Genomic DNA, 27,051 nt, shown 5'->3' with positions numbered 1-27,051 from the left:
TCACCCGGGTCAGGTTTCAGCTTCTGCATATGTGCAACTATTCAAAGGTTCTGGGGGGGGAAGGAGGGAGGAGATTTGGGAATATGATTCCCACGGGAGAATGAGTTCTTAGATCAGAATTTAGTGTGAGCTGAGATATTTGCAGTACGTAAGAATCCCAGCACAGTTAGGAACTGGACCATAAGCCATTACTCAGCTACTTTTCAGGGAGACGTGTTCCCCATGCACGAGGTATGATCCCATCCCTGGCTTCTGCTGTGTTGGAGATGGTAATAGTTGAGTTTAGCTTGGAGGTTGGAGCTTTTGCTGCCTCTTTTGTGGACATTGTCCCATCTCTGTGAAAGCATCAGCTCCTGGTTTACAGGGAGAGTCAGGGTCCTTTGCCGAGAGCTCAGCAACAGTGGAAACTGGAAGCGAGGAATTGATGTTTCTTAGGGCCAAAGTACTGCAGATTGCTTCAGACACGATTGCTTGCGAAGCCAGCCTGTACCTTCCAGGGCTTCAGCCAGAGCAGCAGCTCTCTTGGAACTGATGCCGGTGTTTCAGATAGAGGCTTTGCAAAGTGACAGCATGGCATGTTGCACCACTGTGAGCTCAAGGAGCTCCCACCGTTTGCCTTTCTGCTGGATTACCCAAATTCCGAAAGAAATCGGAGCACCTGCTTTCTGCATTGCAGGAGGAATGTGATAGCACAAAGCTAACAAAAACCAGAGAGTCTGTGCAATCGGTGTCATGGTATTTATCACATGAGAGCCTCTGAAAGATGGACTCAAGTAGTATTCCCACAAAAATGTACATTGGCTTGTTCTGCTATTTCTTGTTACAGCTTCTCCCCTATGATTATTCTTCAGTCTTCATTTAAGGCCTTAGATGGTAAAAACATGGATACAAAAGTGAATGGGAGTATTAGCATCAATTTCAGCAACAACTGAGAAGATCTGACCAGCTGTATCAGAAGCTGTGAGGTGCTTTCCAGAAGGGATTTACTTGCTAAGCGAACCACCTAAACCCCACTTACTAGAGTTATTTGGGGCTCAGATCTGCTGGCATGCAGCAGAATCCACTGAAAACCTGATGCATTATCTGAGAAGTGTTTGTATAAAACTTTGCCAGCAAACCTAGTTTAAAAAGCAGATCCCAAAGTATTCATTAAAAAATTAAAGAAAGGGAGCCCAGCAAGTGAGAAACTGACTCTCTCCCTGGTAAGGAAAGAATTATTTTATTCTTTCCAACACAATGATTTGTTTTGTCAAAATTTAGTTACATACTATTTCATAGTTTTACACGTGCAAGTTGCAAATATGTCTTTTCGCTTAAAGATGCACGACTTTGCAGAAATCTCACTTTCCTGTCATCAACAGTACCTCACTGTCATGTCTCACACTTCGTATCTTCAGTATGTGCTCTGCAGCTTTTTATGGTAACTGCTAGATTCCAAAGTGCCATCTAATGTTTGCCAGCAGGACAGCAACTGCTTCATGCTGATGATTATAATAGTGCAAAGCAATGGCCACATTTACCCTAAACGTCTCAGAAATAGTTTTGGAGTGTCATTTGCCTTGGAAAGTCTCAACTCCTTTTGTTTTGTGTGAATGTTTATTGAATGAGGTTTTGAAGCAACTGAAAGGCAAGGATTTTCTTGTTCTGTTTGCCAAGATGACAGAATAATTTTCCACCGTTCTGTTAACCTTTGTGGCCTGGAACTGTGCCAGATTTAAATTAAAATTGTTTAGTTAGAATGACAAATTCAGTTTCATAATAATTTCCCATGATTTTACAATGCTTTACTAATAGAATTGTGTTTTCTTCTAGAAGTACTTATAAGAGAAACATATTAAAAATAAATCCTGCTTTCTCTGTGTACCTTATTATGTAAATGGGCATCCAGGTTGTTCTTTGCGTGATGTCTCTGGGTGCTGCAAGATCAGTAAGTATAACTGCAAGTCATTACTAAAAATGTCTTAAAACAGGAACATTCACATGTAAACATTAAAACACTAAAGAGCGATATCAGGTTTAACAGGATTTTTTTATAAAACAACTTTCTAGTCACATTTACCACATTTGCTTCTTGATAATTAGCATGAAAACATCTTACATTTTAAAGCTGTGATTTATTTTTCATGTTCTGCTGCTTGTTTATTTCTCAGCTCAGACAGCAGAACATGATTAATTGTACTGGCTTTTTAAGATTTTTATTTCTCCTACATTTTGGTTCCCAAGCACGCTACTGTACTAATTCAGCTGGGATGTTTGGGAAGAAAGATTTTTAAACCCTCACAAAACCTTTTTGCCCTATCTCTCTCAATTTTATGAAAAGATTTTGTTGCTAATACAGGCCTTGATCCATATGCGTGCAAGCCAGCCAGACCTTTATCCCTACAAGGCACAGGAGTCGGTCGGTCTTCCTAAGCCTCTGCCCTTGCAGATCCACATGTAGGAGCAAGAATGTTTTGCAGAAACTTTAAAACCAACAAGCAGGCAAACAGGCAATTTCCTCGTCCTCTGAGCCCTTTGAGCTTTGGACCTGAAGGGTGCAACCTGGCTTTTAAAACCAAACATTTTCTACAATTCCATTTCAGCTCTCTCCAGTATCTATCTCTTGTGAATTAACGCTGAAAAAGCCCAAAATGAACGTTGGGTTAGGATGACATTGATAAATTACTGTGCCTGTTGCCAGTTTAGGCTGTCTTGTTAATGCTTCGAATTATGCTCTCGCTTGCTTTGTCACAAATGCGGAGTAATTTACTGGAGTCATCGGTGTGCCTGAGAGCAGAATGGCCAAAGATGGCCTTGGGCAGCCTGAGGCTGTGTGCCAACTGTAACTAAAGCCTTTGATTTAACTAAATGTCAGGGTTTACTTTTGATATATATATTTTAAAAAACCCAAACCAAACCCCAAAACTGCTTCCCTTTTTAAGCTACCAAATTACTAGCCGAAGAGAATAGTTTTTAACCATAGCTGTGGTGACTGGGAAATGCTGTAGAACAGTGTCTGAGTTAATTTTTGGGACTTAAGATTAACATGGATCTTTAGCTGCCGGCAGAGTGGCACTTTTAGAATACTGTAGTTAAAAGATTGAGAAGAAGTAGTCTCCATGTTTCTGACCCATCTCGATTAGCTCTTCTCCCCTTCTGCACTCTTACTTTCATATATAAGTATTTCAAATACAAGAAACTTGCTCTGGAATAAAATTTCATACACAGAGACCTTTATTCTCTCTTCAGAAGAAAATCCAGATTTTGGTTTGAGAAGGATAGTAATTACCATAAAAATCGGTTGATCGTACAGACAGCTGTCAATCCAGTGGATAATGGCAAACCACATTTTTGCCTTCTGAATGAGAGAATGGCACGTTTAACCTTCATGGATTCTCCAGCAACTGGTTGTAATGTGCAGGCTGAAATACAGCACAAATCATCTGGAAAATCCCAAAACAAAATCTTAAGTGGTGAAAAACGGTTAATACTGGGTCTTTCCTGTATTTGAGTGTCTTTTTTCCTTTTTAATAACTCAGCATGGAATTATGGTCACAGTACCAACCTTAAATTTGATGTGTGTTCCTTGCTGTTGTCATTCCGTTACAAATGTAATGCTATTTTAATTTTTTTTCTTAAACTGGAGGAGATTTTTCTATTTTAATCCCTGTAAAGTGTAGTTGATTCTTATCTAAATGAAGCTGCTCGGATGAAACATAGGTCATTCATTCAGCTGCGACCTATATGCAGTGACATGTGGCTTCCTCTGTCCTCTATTTCTAATGTAAGCAGTGCTGTCACCAGGCTGTCCTTGTTCTCATCCTGTCATATGACAGCTTGAATGAAATGGAGTTGACTGATATTAGACGCAGCAAGATGGAAGCCATGATTGTATACAAATGAAAATCCTCTGAACTTACTGAAATGCCTAATGGTGTCCCTCTGCAGAACAGTGTCTCTGCCATATTGTTCTTCAGCCTTGTGATCGTGTAGACCTCTTCGTTACTACTGGATTCTTGAATTTAAGGATGACACATAAAATCATCCTCCATTTATACACAGCTGCTCCCCAGCTGAGGCAATCTGGCTTCGTCTCCATTTCTAACTTTGCAGTATGCAAGTAAAAAGGTTGTCAAAACCATGTTGATGGGAATGTTGGAAATGCCCTGGTGGGTTTGTCCTGCTAGAGCCATGCAACCACTTTGGAGCAAGTACATATGCTTGAAAGGGCTCATGTAACTTTTAAAATATGCTGAAAAAATACGGAAATGCGGACAGGAAAAGATTCAAAATGTATCTTGGAGATACAATGTTCTGTTTTCATTTTCTGCATTAAAATCATTACAGTAGGGCACGCTGATGCGTCGTGGTGTGCTGTTCTTCGGTTCTCTCCCTTGCCTTGTGTGTTTGCCGCATGCAATCCACAGAACGACCATAAAACATCCTCGGCACGGAAGCACCTCTATGGAGACAGGCTATCTAATTCTGGGAGTTGCCGTGAGTGATCGTGGTGCTTTTGCCTATATGGTTAGCTGGGATTCTTGATTCGTCTCGTGCCTTCTTGCTCTGTTGGGTTTATGGAAGTTACATATCACTGAAGCCGTATGTTCTGTTTCCAGGCAGAGCTGTAAACCATTTCATTTTTACTGCCTCTGAGAGCAGATCAATCTATAGTGCAGTGCTAGTGATGGAGAATTTTTTAAGGGTAATGGCAGAAATACAAAAAGAGAGCTTGGCCCAGATACTATACTGCTCCATCTTCCAGAGAATTAAATCCCTTCCTATTTATTAATCTTTAATTTCTCAGAGAGAAAAAAGAAGGTTCTCACCTTACTTTTGCAGCTGGAAAAAATGTGACGGATTAAGAAATTAAGGTTCATTTTTAAAAAAGGGAGGGAGGGAGGAGGTTGCGATGCAGTCAGCAGTCTGATACTAATGGACCGAGTGCTTGTTGCCAGAATTTGGAAGTTCAGTATAACCTTAGGGATCTAATCCATAACTCTTATTTAGGTAATTCGTTCTTTTACTTCAGCATTGCCAAATCCCAGCATTCAGAACTACATGAACTGGGAAAATATTGCAAGCGGCTAAGAAATAAGGGGGCTTGAGATGTACTTTGCCTTTTTATTTGAAAAAAAAAATTATTTGGCTTTGAGTCAAAACATGTTCAAAATTTACTTTACAACCAGAAGGCCTACAAGCATCTATTACATTTTTGAAAGGAAAATTGTGTTTCTAAATAGTGTCCTGGCTCCAGAAGGTGGGGACTACAAAATTCAGCTACGCTAATCTTGCGTGGCTTGCACAAATACCCGTGGGTTTACAACATGAGAGACTTCTTACGTGAGTAAGAATTGGCAAGTCCGTCGAGGAAGGTTTCAGTTTCGTTGTTGTGCATGCAAGAGTAGCTACTTCAGTGCCCTATGGATGCAGACTTTATAATGTTTTTTTTCCTTGACAGTGTATAAAGGTCTGGCACATATCCATGTGCATGCCTAAATTGAATGGTACTTTTCTATGCCAGCATGGCCTCAACAAAAGTTGAGCTGTTTTAGTTTGTTAACTGAAGAAAAGTTGGACAAGGAGAAGGGGGGGGGAATGCTGTACAAAAGTACAGGAGACTCATACCAAATGCATTCCTTTTGCTTTGCTGTGGCCTTTAAGTATTTTATTAACGGCCACTACCAGTTGCCTCTAAATTATTGCACTGTAGATAGACTCAGAGCATATTTTTTCCCTCCAATGAAGCAAATACTTCAGCTAAACCTTGTGGAACATGTACCATTGCCCTTGTGAACCTTTGTGGCATGTATTTTTAAACAAATTAGGATCAGAGCTGGGTGATGTAGTTCTGCCCCTGAAATACAAAGCCTTAGCTCTACTGTTCAGCTGGAATGCTGACATTGGCAGTAAAAGTAAGGCTGAAATTAGGATTAAATAGGTCTGAAACATTCCTTCTGGTCTTAAATGTCAGTATAGGAGATGCCACCTTTTCATGTTTATCTGGTAGGATGGATATTAATGAACATGTTAATTACATTGACACTAGAAGCATGTTTTAGCATTTTCAGGGAACCTGAAGCTGGGATGAAAAGACACTTTTGTGTAAAGGCGCCTATTCTGATAATTAAAGAAGATTAAACTGTAATGTACCTTCCTTTCTGCTTTATGGCTGATCTCGCCGTCTCTGACTCTCCCTGTTTTCCAGGGATAGTCTCTAATTTGATTCCAGTAGCTTTCAGTCCCTAATTACCGTTGTTCGGCCACCAGCTGTTACAGTGGTGGATTTATTTATTGCTTTGGTTTGCTGCAGGAACCGAGAGCAGAAGAGGAAAAACCACCGGTACCCCTTGGCCGGTGACTGCAGGCACCACTGGTTATTGAGCACTGGGGGAAGACTGAGCCGGCTGCCTCTCAGAGCTGGCTGACCACCGACAGCCGAAGGGCCGGGCTTTGTTTCCAGTGCTGGGTGAGCACCCCCTCCTGCCCCTGGGGGGGGGTCTGGGGGGGAAAGGTCTTCAGGTTTAGTTAACGTTGGTTTACCCCTACCTAGCTGGGTCTCTTTATTATAAGACTTGACACCTTCATGTACCCTCTCTGGAGTTTCTTGGGAAAGGCCGAAAGAAGGATCAGACCCTGGCATAAGCAGTACGGGAGGCTCTGCTCCTTCCCCAGCATCTCCGGGAGGTTCGCAGCCCGGCTGCCTGTTCCAGGACCGAACGGTCAAAGCTGGGCGGCTCCCCTGGACCAGCAGTAAATGGACCCGAGAACCGTGCTGTGCCGCGCTGCGAGGTCCCGGGTTTTGTTGCAGATGGGGTGGGCGCAAGGTCCAGCACCGCTGGCCTTCATTTGGGTAATGAGTCATTTACTTAGACGCCCTTTTAATTGTGGGCAGGTGGCTGGTTTTCACAAACCGAGGTCCGCTGCACCTGCGCAGGACGGGGACGGGAGAAGGCTGCGGCGGGAGAGCCTCTCTCCCCGCTGCTGGTGCGGGAGAGGCGGCCTCCACCTCCCCGCGAGGCGCCAGCAGCCAGCGAGCAGCAGCGTCTCCTCCCCTCCGCCTTCGGGCCGGGCCCCGCTCCCGCGGCCCCCCCGCTCTCGGTGCCGGCGGCCCCCGAGGGCTTTCTGCCCCCCCCCCCCCCCCCCCGCTGCACGGTCCCGCTGCCCGCCGCCCCCTCCCCCTCTGCCCGCGCGCCCGGCGGGGAGAGCTCGAGGGGCGGGGCGGGGCGCGGCGGCGCCGGGCCCGGGGCGAGGCTGCCCCGCCCGCTGCCCGCCCGCCCCGCGCGCGCTCCCAGCCGAGGAGCCGAAGCCGCCGGGCGGGCCCCGCTCCCTGCGCGTGGCTGCGCCCCCGCCCGCTCCGGCTGCGGGCGCCCCCGGGACCGAGCCCACCGGGACCGAGCCCCCGAGACCCAGCCCCCCGGGCGGCGGCGGCGGGGAGAGCCATGTGAGCGGGGCGCGGGTCGGTGGCTGCCGGTCCCTGGGTGGGCTGTGTGCGCCGGGAGGCTGCCGCGCGGGTTACCGGAGGGGCGAGCTGCGCGGAGGAGAGGGGCTCCGGAGGCTGCCGGGGCCGCGGAGGGCGTGCGGGCGGCCGGAGGCGTTCTCGGCCGGGGCCCGGGGAACTCGGACAGGTCGGTGCGAAGCTTGGGTCCTGCCGGGGGGCTCGGGCAGCTCCGCGTGTGCCCGGCCCTGGCTGCGGGCAGGGGGTGCCCGGGGCGCGGGGCTCTTCGCTTGCGGTTTCGGGTTTTGTCCGGAGCTGGGAGGGAGCGCTGAGCCGCTCCTGCTGCCGGAGCGTCCGCGGGAGGTTTCGCTGTCGTCCCTGCGGTGGTGGCTGGTGAAACTCCCGAAGCAGCGAGGCGTTGTGTGCGCCGACCTGCTCGTCCTGCTCCGTGAATCCGGGGAGCCCTTTGACACGAGCGGCCTGGAATAGTGCTTGGAGAAAGGAAAGCTTTGCCGTTGTTTGCTCTGGTTACGTGTTTGCTTTTCCCATGCGGTGTTCTGTTGCCTTCTCTTTGGTTTCGCTGTTGAACACACCAGGGCAATAACACCCAGGCTGGAAACTGAAGTTATCTGAAACAAAAAGTCCCCTCGGCTGTCACCGGAACAATTACAGTGGACTGACAGCTCTGTGCGAAAAGGATTTCAAATATTGTTCTTTACCTTGGAGTGTCATTGGGCATTGCAGAGTGAAGCAGTTGCAGACTAGATTTGAATAAACAGAGATCGCGTAGACTCCTGTAATTCATAGGCACTTGCCCGGTTAACCTCCTCCATCTACCTGGTAAAGCCTCAGGAAGCCCTGCCAGCTCGGTGGCGGCAGGGCAGAGCTGCTCCGAACTGGGGTGAGGCGGTGTCTTTTCTTAGTCCTCCTTTTTCTTCTCTGCCTTTTAAATTTAAAATATTTCAGAGTAAGAAAATGCGGCAGTAACACATCACTGATAATATATCTGTGAATTTGTTTAGGTTCAGAGCACTGGAATTGTTAGAGGTGCTTCAGCTGGGTTTATCGGGCTGTGTTCAGCCTGTCGGTCTCGGTAACAGGCGGCTGAATCCGTCCCCGCTGCCGACAGGACGGTGGCTCTCTGGAGGGGAGAGGAGCCCTTCCAGCTGGGCCCTGGAGGGAGGGTTTCTTTGTCTGGAGGCAGTCCCTGTGAGCACTGCCCTGCCTGCTGCAGGTGGCCGAATCCTGCTTTGCTTTGGGCACTGCTTGGTGTGTCGCGCTACCTGCGGTCTGCGTAGGGAGGAGGGGGTTGTGTTCGTGTGCGTGGTCCAGTTCCTGCTGCCGGGCCTGAGGTTGCTGTACCTGTCAGATGGCGTGCAATGGGTTGGGGGTTTTTAGGTAGATATAGTTAGCAGCTCATTGAGATTTTGGGTTTTGTTGGGGGTTTTTTGTTGTGTTTTGTTTTCCCAGTACGTGAAGAAAAAAGCTAGAGGTACAGAGCAGAATGTTAACTGTAAAACAGGCGCGTTTAATATCTTTTGACCTGTGCAGTAGAGCTGTATTCTTGTCTTCTGGGTTTTCTGTTCTGATGGGAGGAAAAGCTTGAGAGAGTGGAAGATTACAGTTAACCACTGTAGGTCATGCATTTCAGTTAACTTGTAAATTCTTCTTCCATATCAAAACAGAAGAATCTCATGGTTTTAATTTGCATGCTGCCTGTCAGAGTTGAGGACCAGACAGAGATATGTTATATTTTCTGATGGAGCAGAGGTTCTTTATTCATTCTGAGGCCTTTTTGCCAAATAACTGATCAGTCTGATACAACAACAGTATACTAGAGAATGCTTTGCTTAATGAAAGGCAGTAGTTTTAAACCGTGAGTTGTCAGAGGAATTTATTGTGCAGTTACAGGGCCTCTAGAAAGTAATCTTTTAGCTTTAATGATCACAATTACGTAAAACTAAGCCAAATGGATAAATGACTTCGGGGTGAATGGCAAGCCTACACCATCCATACAGAGAAAAAATGGGAGAGGTACTAGGAGACGTTAACTAAAGACATAATGTGTTTAGAGACTCCTCACATTAAAATCTGAGTAAAGACAGTTATGAGATCGTAATTAAAAATAACCGAGAGTAACTTCTGACTATGCTTTTGGCTTCCACTGGGAATAGTCGTGCTTCCTGAAGTTCTGGGCCACAAAAGCAGCATTGTACCTGGGCGCACTGATAGGAGAAACAAATTCTGAGAAGCTATTCTTGTGGCCACGAGCGTGCCGGGCAGGTGTCACCTTCTTGGCATCCTCCCTTGGCTGTTCGCCTTCCTGCTGAGGGGGGATGAAGACTGCTGAGGGCTGTGCTGACTATCTGCAGTCTGTTATTCTGTAGTGGCCTGGATGTAAGGATGGAGTTCATGAAATTCAGGAGGATTTTGAAGCCTGAAGATGTTAAAATACATTTGGTCACTGTATGATGCACGGCTTTGATCTGGATCTGAAACTCTTAAGTGCTGGCTTGCCTCAGGGCCATGAAGCTGTGAAGGGGAAACGAGCTGCTTGAAGTGACTTTTGCTAAAATCTTTTCAGTTCTGTCTTATTCCTTCTTCAGAAGATACTTTGCTAAGATTCCTAATTTGGGTACCAGACTCAGTGAGGCTGCCCTTCCTCAGCTTTCTGTCCCTGAGGTGTCTCGCTGGAGGGTGATACTAACATGGGAGAGGATGAAGTCTTAGGTCTGGCAGGATGAAAAGGTGGTTAATGCATTAGTGTTATACCTGAGATGAGTCTGTACCGGTGATGGAAAGCTGGTGAAAGAAATGTTTATGGAGGCGCAGCATGCGTTATCATTTTCCACATGGTTGGGCAAGTTATACTAGAAAAAAACAAGTAAGCAGGGAGCTTAATTTTTAACATGGATCTCTATACTTACCTGTGCATTTTCACCTATAATAGGCCTGAAATGGGTCTAATGTGCTCTACTACCTGTGTGTGAGGAGGTGCAGCGGTCTACGATGCTGGCTCCTCCCTGCTCCCCAAAGTAAACCCTTTGCCCGCAGCTGTGACCTCTGTAGCAGAGCTGGGCAAAGGGAGTGTGTTCTGGGACTCAGTTACTGAGACATTGAGCTACGCGCTGGAGCAGCTGAGTGGAGGCACACGTTCCCTTCTAGCTGTGCCGCAGCGGTAGCAATTCCCTGCGGGCGGGTGGACTTGGTAACTCTTCAGGCAGTTCCTGCCCAGCTGGGGTGCAGGACTGTGGAACGCAGGTGTGGGGCTGTGCCTTTCTCTCTCGATACAGGGGCTTGCACAGTGGGGTCCTTCACCAGGACTAGGATGCGCTGGACCTGCGGAGGAACACGATGTGTAGGTTGTGAGGATGGAAGTGCTCTGTTTCTGAAAATGCTCTTGCAACAACTGTGTTCTTCAAAAAGTGCTGTTGTGTACTCTGGGAGCTGTTTGGGTATGAGGGTTTGTAATGTCCAACTTTTGTGTCTGCCTGTGCGTATAGAGCTTTGTAGCAGCAAGGGACATACCAAGCAAAGCATTCCAGCAATTGCACTTCCCAAGGCCGCGTTGCTTCAGCACCTGTCACAAAGGTCGTGAGGTGAACTGGTGTACAGGGAAAATCAGACTGTCTGCATTTTTTGCTGAAGTTACACTGCAGTTACTAAAAATAAAAGCGTGTGCTTTGTTTTTTAAAAAAAGTATGTGCAGCCAACATCTCTCCTAGTGTAGAAATACTCATTTTTGAAGATAAAACAGGGGGTGGAAAAAACACGTTAAACAGTCTCATTTGAAACTGCATGGGCTGGATGTTTCTAACAAGACTGTTCTCAAACATTTCATCTCAAACACTTAGCTCTGAGGACTTCCCTTCTGCCACTACATTAAGGTTTTGATACTGACTGCAGTAGGAGTAGGATCAGGGCCACTGGATGAAAATAGTTGTGTGTCTCTATTTGGATGTTGAATAATAAGGCATTTCTCTGAATATCTGGATTTTAGCACATTCTCAGTGTGTCTTTACCTGTTCCCGCATCTGTTCCTCGGTTGCTCTAAGTTAATTTCCTCAGTGATAGCAAAATGGTGCAACTGTATGCAGGGAAACTTCTAAAAAGCTTCTGTTTAGTTTGGAGTATGCCATAAAGTTGCGGGGAACATACCAGGACATATTTCAATTACTGCTTCTTCCCACCCCAAAACTTCTGAAATGCCTGTGCTAATTTGCGGAGGTGTTACTCAGTCCCCTCACCTCCCATGATACTCCTCTGGGACACAGAATTAGTACTTCTAAGATAACGTGGATTTAATTAAGAATACTGAAATTTCAGACTCTGCTGCTGCTTGTTCTCCTTTCTGGAAACATTGATGGGTATGGTTGTGTGAGATGGGAGCTTCAGCTTCGCTGGCTGAAGATCCTGTCCTTTGCTGCTGCTGGCTCTTGGTTTCCCACACTATGCAACAGGTTGCCCTCTTGGCGATGCAAACACACATTTTCAGGACCATTCTGTGGGCAAGACCGGTGAATTGATCCAGCTTAAAAACTGAAGCAAGCCCTGCATGCTTTCAGAAAAGAGGAATGGGGGTGAAGCGGGGAGGAGAAGCGGCTCTGTGTGAAGTAGGTTAGTGGGAGAAAAAAAAGAGCAAGGAATGAACAGAGGCACGCGCGTAGGATCTCAGGTAACTACTCTTGCTGGTGAAACACCATCAGGACAGTATAGGGGTTTCCTGTCTCAAATGACTTGGCTTGGGAGCTTTGTATACGTTTGGTTTGGCCGTATCTTCCCAAGGACAGAGGGGAGCATTTATAAGACCCCCTTCATAATGTGTTTGAAAACTGTTGCTGTTTCAGTAGCATCTCCTGTGTGACTGATGTTGTCCACCAAAGCTCAGCTGTGCCCCACGATGACTTTGTGGAAAAAAGGTGGATAATGTTGAGGTTGCGTATGAGGGTTGATAGTGGGTGGGAACTTTCTTCTATTTAACTCTGCCTTCCAAGGTATTTTTGTTGATAGGAGTCTTCCTCTTAATTTCATATTAGACTTTTGTATTTTTCATAGCATTGTACAGACTTGTTTATACTACAGGAGGTAAGAGAAGGAAATTAATATTGTAGTAGGTTTAATAGTCGTAAGGTTAGGATAGCAGAGGTCATGTTTAGTTTATGTTCAAAGGTTTTGTTTCTGGTGAGAAATGGAAAGTGGTATTTTGCTAGTAGGTTTTCTTTGGTTTTGTTTTCCCTTTTGAGGATGAGGGGGACCTGATGATTCCTCCCTGTGTCCCAACCGTGGCATAAATACCAAGAGGAGAGGTTTAAGAGTGGGTGGAGTCCTTGAAAAAAATCCTGAGACTAGAGGAAGTGTATTTCAAATTCCTGTGTAAAAGGAAAACTGCAACTCAGACTTTGGTAGTTTTAAATTTCACACTGTCCTTTGTGTCTCGTGTATCTTATTAGGTTGCAGCCAGGCTTTGGGATTTATTTTATTCATTTGTCTGCATGCCTGAGCAGTGCACAATGATAACTGTACCTGAGAGAAGCTTGATGAGCACACAGAGGCTAAAATCTCACTTCCGGTGGGGAATCGTAATCTTTTGTATCTGCAAATGGGCAGGCAAGATCTGTTCTGTCTTACCAAGGGGTGATGATTCCATGGACTCAGTGCTCCCTGTATACCGCAGTAATGTGAAAATTCATTACTTTCAGTGGTGTTCTCTGCCTCTTTGAGTCAAGCCCACACCTGCTTACAGCAGGAAATTGAAATGCCGGAGTTTTCCCTTTTGGCTAATCCCACACATCTATCCTTAGCATCACAACACTTCTCTTTGGCATTCAAAAAGTAAAGTAAAAACTGTTCTAAGTAAAGCCGGAGAATTTTTGAGCTTGGGAGTTTCTGCCTCTGTAAGCTGAATCACTTGGCACAGCTTTGAACTTTTTATTTTTAGTAAAACTTTCACAGCCAGACTGTTGTAATGTTCAGAGAAAGATATTCCTGAAAGCCTGAAATTAAATCAGAATGTGAGGCTTATTTTTGTACTGTAGAGACTGTGTGGGTGTGTATATATATGTATGTATAAAAAAATGTGTATGGAGGAGATGAGAAGACAATTTAATTGAAATAGCATTACTCTGGAGCTGTGTGTAGTATAGCACTGATCAGAATCATCTGGAATGTTCAGAAGACTTTTCAACTTACCAACTTGTAATTTATTAAGGAGCTGATAGAAGATATGCAACACAATTTTTTTAATGGATGGTAGAGCCCTAAGATGTAAACAGTTCCCGTGTGTGATCAGGATTATGCTGCTGTTTGAATTGTAAACACTTTCAAATTATTTTAGCAAGTTTTGCATCTGAAGCGATTTGCATCCCTCTCTTTTCATGGCATGATTCTCAAGGGAATTCAGTGTTACGGGAATAAAGGCCCTTTTGGCTTGCAGGCATGGCAGCGTGTGGGCCTTAGCTGGGTGGTTTTGTGATGCATTTAGCAAAGATGTAAGACAGCGTTTATACCAGAATGCTGTGCAGAGAGGAGAGCTTTCAAAATTTGAATGAGATGGAGTTACTTGGTTAAGGAGTTTATTGGAAGTGTGTTAAATTCCAAGTAGCTGTGGAGAAAGGTTTGATAAGGAAACCAGTATGTAAGACTACACGTAGTACTTAACACGGTACTGTGTTACAGTAATGCAAACCAAATTATTTTGTTTGAGATGGACACAATGTCTTATTTATAGAACAGATTATGCAGGTGGTTGGATTTCTCTATTAACACCTCCCTGAATCCTTGTTAATCACTGGTAAACCAGACCCTAATTCTTTGAATTGAATTGGTGGCTGGAAGCTCTTTCATGGCACCACTGTCTCATATTGGCATAAATTCTGTAGAGCAACCTGCTCAGGTTCTGCATCAGGTCGTGCTGATGTTCTCCCAAGCACATCGGTTACTCCCGGTCACCTTGCTGACTTCTGTTGATGTTTTTTGCTCCTGAAACCTTCTTCCTAATGGTAGCAGTGGTGACCAGAATAATTCTCCTATTGTTCATATACGTTAAATTAGTAGGAATGCATTACCATTTAAACTTAATCCAGCAGATGCTTGATGTTACTGGCCTCAGTTACATTGGTGATCAGCTCATCTGTAAAACCAGCAATATGTTTTGGGAGACCAGTGTTGCCCAGCTGGGCTGTCTGGGTGATCTCTCTGCCATTTTAAGTCTCTCATGAATCCTAGATACAGTTTTCACTAGCTAAAGAGTGCAGCTCTTTATAGATCATTTTTTATGATGCTCCTGTGAGGGAACAGTTATAAATACTCTTTTCCTGGGTTGTAAAACATTTCAACTTAAATGCCAGATGCTGTGAAAGTAAAGAGTGACTTTGTAAATTGTAGATTTTATTCATGAAGTAAGTGTTGATGCTGCTTACTATCGTAAACTCTCACTGCTTTCACAGCATCTGGCCATGAGATGTCCTCTTGAACTCCTGGATTGCTAACAGACTTTACTAATGATAGTAAGAGTTGCCTGTAATGAAAAGGCAATGGTTATTTCTGTGCTGGTAACTTCAAAAGCTGTATGGTTCTATGACTTCCCCTAAATGCTGTCTGGCTTGGGCATTATCATGCCTTAGTTGTTGTCTGTGGAGTTGGTAGTATTTTGAAATTAGCTGGTGTACTGCAAAAGAAATCCTTTAGTTGCTTTTTCCTTTTTTTGCTACTAGATCTTACAAGTAGAGTCATATCTCGATATTTGAGGAGAAATGGTCTTCAGATCATGTGAGAGTTATGTCATTCTTGAATGCTCATGAAAGAGCTGATGGGACTTCCCAGGTGAGGTATTTCTCTCTGGCTGTTCTCACTTGTTGCTCATTTGGGTGAAGAAAGTGAGCCAGTGAAAGCCTCTCCTGCAGCAGCAGTTGACTACACTGTTCCTGCCCGGCATGAGATTGTAACCTTCTTACCTTATTGGGGCATCAGAATGGCAGTACTTAAAAGATTCGCAAAACTTAAGAATTCAAGACATGCATAATGTCTTGGTTTACACGTTCATTGAAGTCTCCATTGCCACAGCTAGGGCTTCAGAAGCACATTGCATAGTTGATACGCTGTTATGGGTGAACCCTCTGGCTGGTTTTTAAACAGAAGGGGGAAACAAAATTCTGCCTTCCTCCCCAGGGGGGGAAGCAGTACGCTTGGACGGTGGGAGTGGGTGCCAGCGAACACTGGTGGTTGGATGAAGTTAAACACCCAGTTTTCTGAATGAATTTTCAATGAATCAGTTATGTGGAAAGCCTGTCCTTACCTCCTGGCACTGGCAGGCAAGTCAGGAGATACCTAATGAAATATATGGAAGCTTTCTGAAGTCTGCTAGTTATGGCATTAATTTGCTTCTGCAGGGTGATTGTGTCCTAGCAATGAGAACGTCGGAACCTGATGCCACAGCTCCCTTATTGTACTTTCTGGTTCTTCAGTCTCCTATTTACCCAAAAGAAAAGGACTGTGGTATGTTTAAAAGAGTTTTAAAAAATTGTATATCTCACATTAGCATATGTAAATGTACGCCAGACGAGGAGTATTTCACGTTTGTCCTTAGCAATTTCGTCTCATCTGGGTCAGTCTTTCTCTTTCTACCATGACATGTTTGTTTTATTACCTGAGGTTAGAATGCATCTTGGTCACGGCGACACATTTATCTTGTATTTTATGATGTGATCTTATCACATCCCATTTCTTTTCTCTTTCCTATTCAGCTTTTTGTCTGTCAGTGACAGTCATGGCAACAGCTAGTGGCATAGTAATACCAGGGCTATGTATTAGTGCATACCATTGGCAATTTTTGAGGATAATACTTTGTTTCTAAGGTACAATATTCTTTTCAGCAGGTTATTTCTGGAGGGAAGAGCCATTTGTAATTGCATCAAAAATAGCAGCCATCAATCATTTTAGATGTAGGAGACAGCAGAAAAGGCTTCTTTGGATAACATTCAGTAAATATGAAGCAAACAGAAGGTGACACTGCACCCTTCTCTTGGCTCCAGCAGTACGAGGAGGTGCAAGGAAGTGTTAATTCGTTATTTGTGTAATAGTGGGAGACAGACCTTTGTATTTACAGTTGCAGCTTCTGTTTTTTAACATACAAAAAGTCAGTATTTTCCATTAACTCTATGTGAAGTGAGAGGGAGAATATTGTTCAGCTCCATTGCTGAAAGTGTTAACAGCCCTTTTTAATATGTTGGATTTAAAAATGTATGCTTTCCTACCATTTCTTCAAGGGCCAAATCTTAGAAGAGAAAACTGCTGCTATGTGGGCAACCAAAAATGAGGGGCAGGCTTTCAAACCTTTCAAGCTAGTATACACCAACTCTATGATTAGATATCAATTAGAGTGCTGCACCAATCCACTGAACAATTTTGAAAATCTAACTGCTGGTTTTGGCGAGTCAGTAGGAACTGAAATATCTGCCTGCAAGTTGCTTCAAATCTAGTGTGACACACTGTTAATCCAGTAAGTTTTTCGGCTTTTTTGTTTTTGAGACTCTAGTCAAAATCATCTTTGTGTTTCAATTACATGGGATCAGTTTCTTTTTCTTTCTTTCTTTCGCAAAGCTGACACTTTAAAATTTCAACTTAACAATGCCAATGCAAACTTTTCAATATTAGAATAAAATGTAATTTTCTTCCCTTGCTGCCTCTACCAAGAGGCATAGCAAATATTGTGTAACACCCATCCCAAGCTTGGCTGGAGTCCAGAGACTTTCCAGAAGAAGAGACACTGGTATAATCAACATCTGCCCTGTACGTGAAGATAATAAAGGAAGAGTCGTGTCCACAGCAGCTGAAGTGCTGTGTATGCTTGTATAAATATATTGCAAATGTGTGGGTATGTTTCATGAGTTGTTGCTCTTTGATTTTTCTTGTGTTCAGCAAAACTTGGCTGAGGTACATTGTGTGGATACTGTTTTGGCAATGGAGCCACAAAAATATTTGCAAAGACAGGTGGGTTCTTCCCCCATGCTCTTATTCCTCCTTCCTGTATTTAAAATTCTCTTTAAGTGTTTTGTTTTATTCTTCTAAAAAATCTGCAGTTTTCTCTTAAAGGGACAGGGAAAATTATCTTTCTCCTGACTGTGAATTATAGATAAATGAGTTTTAAAGCGTTTAAAATTTAAGGTGATTATGGAAACATGCTACTCAAACTATGTTGGTTTTTAATGTTTCCTGTGGATCACAAAGGCTGTGTTCTTGGGTGGCTGACAAATTGGGAAAAGGTACTTTCCCTCCTGCTTAAAATTCAGCTCTGTGTTCTCCTGCGGAAGAACGTCAAGATGGCTTTGTTGAGCACTTCACACAGTATACCTCAGGTAGAAGTACGGTGGTTCTGCTGTATTGTGTCTCCTGTAAGGCAGTGGGAATGCAAGCGTGGAATGCCCATAGGATGGTGTGGCTCCTGGTTTCATCCAAATGGACGCAGGCTGTGAGTTTTGCTGTGAAGCGTGGTTGGAATTGGACTGCACACGTGGTTACGGTGTGGGAGGTGATGAAGGCCAACTCCTCCACTGGACAAAACAAACTAATTATTGACCCTGGCGACTGCTGAGGACAGGTTTCTCAGAATTGTTGCACAGTTTGTCTAGTTGAGCAGTGCACTTCAGTCTGTTGTTAGAATGCACTTTTCAGGTTTTTTACTGGTCCCTGAAATTCTAGATTCAGTTCTGATAGCACTTGTGGTAATTTAGAGCTGGTCTTCCTTTCTGGCAGGACTCGTGTCTCATTAGTTCTGATGGAAGTACTGTCACAGTCTGGACTTCGTGCTTCAGGCAGGTACAGCTCTCTGTAAAATGTCTTTGGATTTGGTTGAGAATTGAAGGAGAGGGAAGACTGTCAGGAGCTGATCAATTGCATTGGAAATGAAAGAGTTAAGGATGGAAACCTGATTGCACAGCTGAAATCTCTATTTGAACTTGTGGTCTCTTGAGAGAAGATGCCATTCAGCACCGTTGCACAGGGTTATTTCATTCTTAATTTTAATTGACATGTCCCAGAATGCAACCTTCTCTTACGAATCCTTACCATGCAGAGATGTTTGTGAGTCAGTGTGTCTCTGTGGGGGCCATTCTGTGTTTTAAATTCAGGTCATCATTAATTTCCCTTTTGATACCAGCATCCTTTCTGCCTACCCTATTCACTCAGTAGGTTTATGAAATTTAAATGAATCTTTCCCTAAATAAGATGTTGGTCACATCCTGGGATTTCAGCTTAATGACCTGACCCTGCTCCTTTTTTCCTCTGTCTCACTCTGTGTCTCTCGTTTTCCTCCCCTGTTGTGGATGCCCATTGAACGGGTAGAAGTGATACTTTCACAGAAGTGTTAGCCCCTTGCACTGGTGACAGGGGCATCCTCTGCAACTTCAGTAACAGAAAAATAGTTCTTTTATTCATGATTGTGAAAATGGCATCAATGTTTCAGCTTTGGGGGGGGGGGAAACGTCAACTAAAAACTTGTTCTGGTGTAACATCAAGTTTTCATTCCTTTTCTGGGTTTAGTTCAAATCCAGTGATTTATAAACCCAGCAGTAGTGGCAGAACTGTGCAGCTCCATCCTTAGTAGTTGTGGGGAGTAGAGATATCTGCCTAAAATATTTTTAAAATATTTTATATCTCTAGTAAAGGGTGTATTTTCCAAATAAACAGTATGAGTATCCAGTATTGGGATTATTCCAGAACTTTATTCTCTGTTTTGTACCTGTTGGGCATAAGGTTAAAGAAATACTTTGCAAAGAACTTAAATGCATGCAGTGGTCACAAATATAGTGGAAAACTTGTGCTTCAGAATATAAATTTGTGGTTTTAATTTGTTTTTAATCTGTAGATGAGCAGATGAGGACAACTGCAGGCAAATCTGGAACGCTGAATGTTTCATTGCAGTGTAGACTGACTACCACTCAGCTTCTAACGGATAGGGTTAGTGTTACAGGTCTAAATGCCTTGAAAATACACATTTCCAAAGTAGAATTTGTTTCTAGTTATGTTTTTATACTTTCTGTTATTTATTTTCTTTGTCTTCGTAGCTCTATTAGCTGGTACAGTGTTTTGTTAGCGTGCAAGGTGTAGTAGCTGTGATTTTGGAGAACAGTGTCTTCATTATCTCTTGATTTTTGCGTAACAACAGCTCCATTACAGAAACCATGTAGTGTTTGGATGGTGGTGATGATGGTGATCAGACTTATTGCATCTGTGCAAGAATGTTTCAGTTTACAAAGGGTTACTCTCAGTCTTAAAGACAAAAATTGAAGTGCTCTCAAGGCTTTGGCTTTTTTAGATAATACCACTGTTAACCTTTTCCAGAAAAATTGATCAGTGGTAATGTAGGAAAAAGGGCATGATATGGTGCAGTCTTAATTGTTTATTTTTTCCCTCTGAGCATAAACAGGATGTGTTGTGTTTTAACATAGGAAGTGGTTTTGTATTGTTACTGCTTTATCAAAGTTGAAGCAAGCTGCTGTGTGTGAGTTAACCCTTCCTAGTAAGCCTAAGCATTGCTCCCCCGGTAGAGTTTCTCACTTATCATGAAACAGTAGCCTGTTTTATGGCTGTTCCCTGATAAGATTTGAATGCCTCTAGATAAAAGGAGACAAAGCTCCCTGTTTTTATCTTTGCCACTGATGGTTCAGCCGTAATGTAGAAACGGTGCAGTTCAATACAGTGTTCCCAGTGATGGCTGGAACTGGGAGCACAGTTCGTGGCCACTTTTTCTGCTTCCTATGTGTGAAATGCCTGTCCCTAGGCCGACATTAATTTCACAAACTCATAGCTAGAGCCTATAGTCTCCATCACATCTTTCCATGAATCTTGATCTGTCACATTCTGTGTGCAAGCCTTCTACTGCTGTCTGGTTGGTAAGCAAGTGAATTTTACTTCTGGTGTGCTGCATGAGGTCCTGTAGAACTTGCTTTTGCCTGATTTCAGCCTGTTCAGCATAAAAGCAAGGCATGCAAATAATGATCATCTCTGACCGCCTGTTTCTTAGTAGAAATTATCACTGCTGGTTTAGTTCTTCAGGGAGTTTTCTGGTCTGAGGTTTAGAGCAGGAAGGGAGCCTACCTAGGCTTTGTCCGTGGGTCATTTCATGAATAGCTGCTGTGATCTTACAAAGTGTGGGATCCAGAAGAAGAGAAACCAAATTTAGTTCTGTTACCTGGTCATCTTCTTTTGGTAGTCTACTTGCTTTAGAAAAATGCTTCTTTGTTTGAGTTTTAAGCAGGTGAACTAAAAGTGCTGTAATTTAGTGTGTTTGTGCAGCTGGCTCACTGCCTTAGCAGGGGTGGGGGCTTTATCAATTATTAAAGCACGGGCTGGCTTGGTTTTGTCCAGCTTCAGTGCAGAACACAGCCTGCTGAAGTTGCTGACTGGAGGTAAGTGTGAGAGCTTTGTTCTCAGCAGAATGATTCCTCTTGTGTATGTTTCCTCAAAAGCCTAAAGGTTTCAGAATCTGTTTGTGTGTGCATGTGTCTGTTTCTAAACTAGAATGTGTGTAATACTACAAATACACTTTACAGGGGCTGTACCATAACAAATTGGAATGTGTCCCTGTGTGTATGTTGAGTATTTTGCTTTCTTTAACTCTCTTCCCTCTCTCTCTCCCTCCCCCTCAGATACCCGTACGCTAAAGGTCTGGGAAAAAAAGTTGTTTATGTGCAGCCTGTTGTTCAGTGAAAGTGCATATTATCAATGGTCACATGCTTTGCTTAAATATTTTACAAATCAGTGTATAGCATGCTAACCCTGCCTTCTTTCTGTTGTCTGTACATTTCCATTTATACCTCCTTAGTAATCTAGACAGGCTTGAAATGTGTAAGCTTTTAGCAGATACTTGATTTCAGACATGCTTTGTTCTGGAAGTTCCCTTTTGTTGTGCTCAAATGACAGAGCTTTGAGTAGTCAGGAACTTTTTTCCTCATTGTTCTGACTGCATAATGCTGAAGTAATCTTGTATCTGCAAAGAAGGGTGTCTGCTGTCCCCTCATGCCTCCAGCATGAGGCAGAAGCCATGCAGGTTCACACCAGTAGGATAAAACGCAAAGGTGGGTTTTAGACATGGCTCCAGCGTGAGTCCTGTCGCAGCTGGGTGAGGAGTGTGTCCTGTGGAAGGAAAGTCTCTGCCCAGCAGTCAGTGTGCAGTAGTAATGTTTCAGGACATGACCACAGAACTCAACTCCAACGCTCAACAATAATGAAACAATCTGAAAGAAAAGTGATAAGAAATCAGATAGGGGAGCTGAGCTTTGCTTGCTCTTGCAGTTTGCGTAGGGCAGAGGCCAGCAGTGGGCCATGGCACCTTAGTGATGCCACACAGAGATGGGTGCTTCACCCTACCAGGGAGCTCTGTTCCCTTTGCTCTGCACAAGGATGGAGAAGCAGCTCTGGTGCTGTTCGCCTCACTCTGAAGACAGCGGCTTCTATTCTGCTAAATGGTTTTAGTACAACTGCTGTTCTTAGCAAAGGGGTTTTAGCAGGTGCTGAGCTTGAACAAGTTTCTTGCTTTGTTCCTCGGAGTTCAGAGAATTGCCCCTTCTAGGATCAGGCCACAGGGTAGGAGAATAACGAAATGCCAAGAAAACACAGGGGGCTGTTGAAATGAGTCTTTTCCTGGCTCTGGGTGGAGAAAGGCCTACATGCTTGCTTCTTCCTGCTCCCGAGTGCGACAGTGCACCGTTGCAACTGCCCTTCTGGTACTTCTGGTCTGACCCGGAGAAGGAAGTACTTGGTCTTTCTGCAGAGGGTCTGCTTTACACTTTTCTCCTGAGGTTTCCAGTCACATATTAAAGAAATTTACAGGAGCTTTGTCACTAAACATGACAGAAATAGGTCTAGACCATCTGCAGGCTCAGTAGATATTAAGACTCCTGAATACACGTTCACAGTGGCTGAAGATGTGTCCAGCAGTGACTATCCTTGATTTTGTTTTCGGCCTTGTTTGGCCTTATTTGTTCTTATTTGAGCCAGTGAAGAACTGCTTCTTGTTACTATGGTAGGGTCATTACCTTGAGGACAGGTGAAAGCAGCCGATCATTTGGGTTCAGGCTCCAGAGTTTCACTGTCTGGAGACGTTGGCTTCTGCCTTCTGCCCATCCCGGCAGATTCGCAGGAATGGATTTTTGATTCTTTGCTTAGTCAAAGTTTTTAGGAGCTTCATCATCTCTGAAGGCAGTTTAATTTACAGGAAGCACATTGCGCTTCTTGCAGTGCTTGCATCAAGAAAATTTGAGTAGATAATTAACCTAAGGAACTGGAAATTAATTGGGAGGTAAATTGTTGCTTTAAAGATGTGCTAAATAATCACCATTTTACTGTATTTGGCTGTCTATTGAAGTAATATAAGATGTAGAGAGGATAAACCCCTATAGCCTGGTACTCCTTATTTTGGAGGGACAATACAATACAAACAGCCAAATATTTATTCCTGTGACTCACTGGACTTTTGTAAGTGCAAAAAGTTAGCTGTCAGCAATCAAGAAAGTTTGTGAGCTACTGGATGCCTGCCTTGTTGTAATATGCTGTTGCAAATTTCAGTTTTCTTTGTCGTTTTCCAGAACTGGAAGTCATCCACATGAGTACATCGGTACTAAACAGCTCTGCTGTTCCTCGGATTCAGTGACGATGTCTGAGGAGTGAGCGTGGCAGTAGTGTGACCCTGCAGGAGAGTCAGCTATACCTCCTGCTGAGCTGTCGTTGGAAAGCGAATGAATCAGTAGCGGTGGCAAGAGGTCTCTGGGCTCTCTTTTAAGGGGTAAAATAGAATGATGAAGCAGTACAGAAGCGTTTCCCCACTTTTCTTCTCGACTTTGCAATAGGTACCCAGTGGGAACCACCACCATTTGATATGCTGTGAAATCACTACTGAGCGGAAAATGTGATGTCAGAAGCACGCTAGGGACATGGCAATGCTGTTTAGGGTGTTTGGAGGAATGAGATGTCTTGAGGAAATGGCTCTTGCTTGATGTTTCATCATCTTTGCACTCCAGAACGCCTTGTAGGAGGCTTAAATGCTACAAACTGTCAGACTGGTTCCAGGCTCTGTGTTGTCTTTGGGGTTTTTTGCTTTGGGGGCCAGTGAGTTGCTATCAAAATAAGAGCAGGAGACTGTTAAGAGGAGGGTGTTGATGGCACAGCAAGTAATTTTCGCTGGTGCTGAGTTAAACTTTCAGGCATCTGGTGATAATGGTGTCACTCTTAAATTCAGTTTTTCGTGGTTAGTTTAATTGAAATGTGATGAATGAAGATTGTGTGTGATGTATCAGTTGCATTTTTGTGTCTGACAACAGCAAGGATCAATTTGGTGAGAAGCATATTAGAGCATATTGTAGCTGCTTATTTAGAATCGAATCGAGGACTTTTTTCTGATGAAGTGGCTGTAAATGTCAACGTGTAATAACATGAGGCAATGTGTCAATACCATGGAGACAGGCTGTTAGAAATTATATGGAATTAATTCTATACAGCAATGATGTGAAAGTTAAACGAGCACAGAATTGTGACAGAGAGCAGGTATTTGTTACAGTATTAAGAATATATTGCAGATGTAAAGAACATACATGAGAACATGTGTCTTCACCCACAGCTGGGACCATGTGATTAAAGGTGCCTGATTTAAGGGGGTTGATTTCCAGGATGGGAACCTCAGAAATCTGTTCTCTAAATAAGTCAGGTCACATAGGCAGAGAGTGGAGAGGGTTTATAATGATGACTGATGAAGAGCTGGATTTTAAGGAGCTTTTTAAAAGAAAGCTTGTGGAGTGTATGTTTGTATGCTTTGGCTTCTTAAAGCAATCGTGTTAGCAGGATCACAGTAGTCTGAAGGTCTGCGGAGACAGCTTTGCTAGGCCACCTGATACAGCTGGGGAGGGTGGAGATGAAGAATGGGCAGGCTCTAAGGACATCTCCCCTTTTCTGGTCAGCTGCTAAAGATAACTGAAAGATCCTTTTGCTGTTTCACCCAAGGGAATGAATTCTGAAGGGATTGTCAACACTTTGTTATTGAGATAAAGGTAAGCGTGTTACAGTTCCTAGATGCTGTGCTTTGCAATGAGGAAATAAGGGAATGTAACTTCGGGGTTATCTGAGGGAAAACCTCAGTACTTCTGCCGTTTGAGAAGTCTAACTTTCAGACCGTACCTGAAAGTATATAGAAGGAGTAGAGATATGCTTTAAACTGTGTGGAACAGGTATTCAAGTGATTGCTTGGTTTAATCTGTCTCACTTCAGATTATGTCATGTTAACTTAATTATTTGGACAGACACGTTGTGGATTGAGTAGATATTTGGAAAACAAACTGTTCTAAAGTGTTCCAGTCTTATGTTTATGTCTGTATTTGCCTGTCTGATGAGCAAAAGGAAGCTCATGGTCTTTTGTGTTGCAGTACGAAAGCAGTGCTGACTGGAGTCTGTTTATTTAGCCCCAAGTAAAAATGGTAATTACTGTGCATGCGTTTATAGCTGCTGCGGATTTGAATGTGGGGGAGGCAATTCAGAAAGGCTTTAAGGTTTTTTTTTTGTTTCCTGTTGGCTTGCTTTAGGTGGGGAGTGTCTAGAGAGGAACTGGAATGCAGGTTTATAATTTCAAAAACAGTAGGATATATTTTGGTGGCTAAAATGGAACAACAGACTCACCAAGTGGTTGAGATTGGAAGGGACCTCTGGAGGTCATCTGGTCCAGCCTGCCTGCTCAGGCAGAGCCACCTAGAGCCAGTTGCCCATGACCACGTCCAGATGGCGTTTGAATATCTCCAAGGGTGGAGACTCCGCAGCTGCCCTGGGCAAGCTGTGCTCAGTCACATTCGCAATGGAAGAGTGTTTGCTGATGTTCAGACAGAACCTCCTGTGTTTCGGTTTGTGCCTGTTGTTTCTTGTCCTGTCACTGGGCACCACTAGAAAGACCCTGACTCTGCTGTCTCTGCACCCTTCCTTCAGGTATTTATTCACATTGGTAAGATCGCCCCAATCCTTCGCTTCTCCAGGCTGAGCTGTCGCAGCTCTCTCAGCTGTTCCACATACAAGAGCTACTCCAGTCCTTTAATCATCCTCATGGCCCTTCGCTGGGCTCTCTCCAGTGTGTCCCTGTCTCTCTTGTTCTGAGGAGCCCAGAACTGGACTCAGCACTTCAGACGTGGCCTCACCATTGCTGAGTAGAGGTGAGGGATGACATCCCTTGACAATATTTTGTAGACAATACTTTACCTCATGCAGCGCAGGATACCATTCACCTTCTTCGCGGCACAAGCGTGCTGCTGGCTTACATTCCACTCAGTGTCCACCTGGACCCCCCATCCTTTTCTGCCAAGCTGCTTTCCAGCTGGGTGGCCCCCAGCACGTACTGGTGCCTGGGGTTGTTCCTCCCCAGGTGCAGGACTTTGCAATTCCCCTTGTTGAACTGAAAGTGAAACTTCAAGTGAAAATTGTTGAAGTGAAAACACTTTGGCATATCTTTGGTACTGTTTTTAGGCAATAACCTTTGGTCTGAAACACTTAAAAACAGTACTGTGAGCTTGTCAAAATGCTGAAAAATTCCAGGCATAGTCTATTAAAAAAAACAAGTGAAAAATGCGGTGTGCACATGTTAAGCTCAGATGATGCTGTTGAAACCAGTTAGCTGATTTAGAAGGTTGCGTGTTCATTTCATGCAGCTTGGAGCAAATGAAATACTGATTTTTATGGCATTTTGTTTGTTCCCAGAACCTCTCTGTTCAAGTGACCAGCTCAAAGGAGAAAGGTTGCAAGGCATATCCACTGTAGCTTTTAGGAGATGTTATAGTTCACTGCTGCCTGTTGTCTTGTCGAGTAAATGGCTTATGGTTTCCATTAGAATGTTGTTTGTTCAGGGAAATCTAATGTAAATAAATTGATTGTGAAATGTGGTTAGGTTTTTGTTCTGTAGTTTTCTTGATGCAGTTACAAGGATCTTCTAGAGAAACTGCAAACAGCCTTACTTTTAGCACGTCCACTTTGAGAATCGTAAAAAGGCCTTAATTTCTGCACTTTGGAACTTCAGTTAGAGAAAAGGACCAAAATTTTGAACACTATGTATAAAAAAACCAAACAAACAAAAGGTGAATGGGTGGGGCTTGAATCACTGAACTTGGAACCTCTGAATGATAGGTAGGTGGCTTGTGTCTGTTGGGAAGCCTTGAGGGGCTTCTTAGTTAGCAGAAAGGAATAAGCACCTCCAGGGACCAATTCCTCTCTCTGTGCTGAAGCGCTGTGCACCCTGAAGGCTTGCTGTTGCTGGAAGGGGCATGCCTGCCTGTGCTTCTGAGCTGCTCCTCTTGTGCAACCCCACGAGGCAAAATAGCCCTGGTGTTGCTTCTTTTTTTCATCCCTGTATGGTACAAATGGAGAGAGAATATGACTAATTCAGGGGCATGTGAAACCTCAGTTACTGTTTGCAGGTATGCGGAAGGAGCAGCAAGGTAGGAAGACTAATTTACTAAATGGCAAAAACTACAGGAGATGTATTTTAATTATAATTTGTTGTAGGACATTGAAATTTCGTTCTAATCCAGCAGAAAAAGAAGCAGGTGCTTTGAACACTTTGGACTTCCAGGGGAAAGGTGTGAAATGTAGGCACCCTTCTCATATTTCACTTCCTT

The 27,051-nt window shown here is 43.9% G+C and overlaps 1 protein-coding gene across 15 annotated transcripts in view; it reads left to right on the top strand.

Moving 5' to 3' along the window:
- ARVCF (ARVCF delta catenin family member) overlaps positions 1-27,051 on the top strand; it is a 300,745-nt gene that overhangs the window by 136,102 nt on the left and 137,592 nt on the right. Inside the window, exon 1 of one of the 15 annotated variants that reach the window (XM_075434699.1) lies at positions 7,309-7,423. The exons of 13 other annotated variants lie outside the window; for them this stretch is intronic. The gene's annotated coding sequence lies outside the window, so the exon portion shown is untranslated. Of the gene's footprint in view, positions 1-7,308; positions 7,424-7,472; positions 7,608-27,051 lie in introns of those variants that run through there. One more of the 15 variants, XM_075434701.1, reaches the window with a different exon arrangement.

This window comes from Opisthocomus hoazin, chromosome 13 (assembly GCF_030867145.1).
Source record: "Opisthocomus hoazin isolate bOpiHoa1 chromosome 13, bOpiHoa1.hap1, whole genome shotgun sequence".
NCBI classification, from domain to species: domain Eukaryota; kingdom Metazoa; phylum Chordata; class Aves; order Opisthocomiformes; family Opisthocomidae; genus Opisthocomus; species Opisthocomus hoazin.
The sequence above is the reverse complement of the archived record's forward strand: the minus strand, read 5'-3'. Positions and strand labels throughout refer to the sequence as shown.